We start from the raw sequence: 2,676 nt of genomic DNA, 5'->3' as shown, positions 1-2,676 counted from the left end.
AATAATAATGTTTCAAGTTACTAACGTGGACAAAAAGGTTAGTCCACATCCATAAGAGCAATTGGATTCTATATGATGTCCTCATAATCTTATGGATAACTTTAACTAGTCCATAGTATTTTCATACAAGTTTTTGGTTCTTGTTGCTTTGAACTCGAAGTTTATTTGAACTTAACTTATATGAACTCTTTATTTTTCTTGAAATTATTGTGGTTGATGCTTCCGACTGGCCCTTCTCTTCATCCGTCTAGATGATATTTATGTGTGAACATGTGTTGCTTTAGTGGTTTGTTTATGTCTCCCTTCTTCAGTATCTGACCTTGTTTTTGTCTCTTCTGGTAGGGATAAATCCATTATCTGACCTTGTTTTGCGTCGTGGTGTTCATGTAGCAGCAACAAGGTTTCTATTGAGGTTGGCTCACTTGAGCTTCCCTTTTCAATTACAACAGTAGCAGCAAACGTAGATTCATCATGGCTATGATTCTTTCTCAACTGTAGTATCGACATCATTTTCAATCCTCTTGGTTGATGGATGTTTTTCTGAATGATCATCGGGTTAGAGTCCATTACTACTAGACATTTTGCTAGGGGCATGTAAATGACTTTGTGTTTAAGCAGAACGTTCATTCTTGACACGACGTCGAAGTCATCCATTTCAACTATCACTAAACAATTTGCATAGTCCAAGGCTCCAGCTTGATTAGAGTTCTCATTGTGACTCTTAAGACAGGCAAAGCTTCCAATTTGACGGCGTTCATCTTTCCTATATCTTGATGCCAAAAGATGTTAAAATATTTTGCATCGGTCTCCATCATGAGTTGTGGGTGGCTCTAGAGTTGACAATAGTGTTCCTTACTACTTTGTGCTTTAACCAAACCTCGACATACATCATATACATATATATATTAATTTAACTATAACACATATGGTCCATGAAAGAATTGTAACTCTTATGCTCATTAATATTATAATGGCTACTACCTAAATTATAACCTAAAGTTGATAATTGATGTCCAATTAGCCAACCCTAAATTTGTAATCATTGTGAAGTGATTGAAATTACAATGGAAGTAGTTTAAACTCATAGTATATCTTAAAGGAAGTTGGTCTCTTGTAATAAAACACAAAGTTCTCTTTAATATCATTAATACAATTATGCTAGACATGAAACTAAAACTGCGTTCAATTTAACTCCATTTTATTGTCATCTTGAATGACGTGTAGGATATATTCTTGATTTACCTTGATATTTCATATTAGTTAAGTTTTTTGCAAAATCACAATTAGACAACAACAACGATGAACTTGGGTCTGTTTATTATTTTAAATAAAATTTCTTACTCCATCTTATTCCTAATAACTCTGCAACTAAATTCATATTATGCTAAGAAACAAATTTTTTAGGGTTGTAGTTTATTCGATAACACTTGCATATTAGAACAATTCAACATTACATGCCTTACTTACAAGTAAAATACTAGACCATCAACTTTTTATTTTATAGTCCAACAATCGCTCAAGAAAATAGATTTCAAACTTGAGAGAAAAAAATATATTGAGTAGGAGTTAAAAATGTTGCATTCTTTTTAGAAAGGGTATTTGGTCTAGTGGTATGATTCTCGCTTAGGGTGCGAGAGGTCTTGAGTTCAATTCTTAGAATGCCCCTATGTTCATTTCTCACAAGATGGCCTTAGAGAAAGCAGAGAAAAATACGTCATTTACTTGTGTACTCTCGCTTAGGGTGCGAGAGGTCTTGAGTTCAATTCTTAGAATGCCCCTATGTTCATTTCTCACAAGATGGCCTTAGAGAAAGCAGAGAAAAATACGTCATTTACTTGTGTACTCCACGATATATGTCCACGATATATGTCTCTCTATAGTATGTAATTATTCTTTAACCCTATGTAATTTTCTTTTTCTTCTCTCTATCGTATGTAATTATTCTTTAACCCTATGTAATTTTCTTTTTCTTCTCTCTATCGTATGTAATTATTCTTTAACCCTATGTAATTTTCTTTTTTCTTCTCTCTATATTTTTTCTTCTCTCTATAGTATGTAATTATTCTTTAACCCTATGTAATTTTCTTTTTTCTTCTCTCTATAGTATGTAATTATTCTTTAACCCTATGTAATTTTCTTTTTTCTTCTGTATGTAATTATTCTTTAACCCTATGTAATTTTCTTTTTTCTTCTCTCTATAGTATGTAATTATTCTTTAACCCTATCTAATTTTCTTTTTTCTTCTCTCTATAGTAATCCACGATATATGTCTCTCTATAGTATGTAATTATTCTTTAACCCTATGTAATAAAATACGTCATTTACTTGTGTACTCCACGATATATGTCTCTCTATAGTATGTAATTATTCTTTAACCCTATGTAATTTTCTTTTTCTTCTCTCTATCGTATGTAATTATTCTTTAACCCTTCTTTAACCCTATGTAATTTTCTTTTTTCTTCTCTCTATAGTAATTATCGCAAACTCTATGTAAATAATTTAATAGCAGTCGAGATCTAACTTCTATTCTTTTTTCTTCTCTCTATCGTATGTAATTATTCTTTAACCCTATGTAATTTTCTTTTTTCTTCTCTCTATAGTATGTAATTATTCTTTAACCCTATGTAATTTTCTTTTTTCTTCTCTCTATAGTATGTAATTATTCTTTAACCCTAT

General features: G+C 31.2%; 1 non-coding gene across 1 annotated transcript; it reads left to right on the top strand.

The window, feature by feature from the left end:
- Positions 1 to 1,593: 1,593 nt before the first annotated feature.
- Positions 1,594 to 1,665, top strand: TRNAP-AGG. Its single transcript has one exon. It is a non-coding gene; the product is annotated as a tRNA-Pro (tRNA).
- Positions 1,666 to 2,676: the final 1,011 nt, after the last annotated feature.

The sequence above is a fragment of the Cucurbita moschata genome, unplaced genomic scaffold (genome assembly GCF_002738365.1).
Source record: "Cucurbita moschata cultivar Rifu unplaced genomic scaffold, Cmos_1.0 Cmo_Scf00468, whole genome shotgun sequence".
NCBI lineage: Eukaryota > Viridiplantae > Streptophyta > Magnoliopsida > Cucurbitales > Cucurbitaceae > Cucurbita > Cucurbita moschata.
The sequence above is the reverse complement of the archived record's forward strand: the minus strand, read 5'-3'. Positions and strand labels throughout refer to the sequence as shown.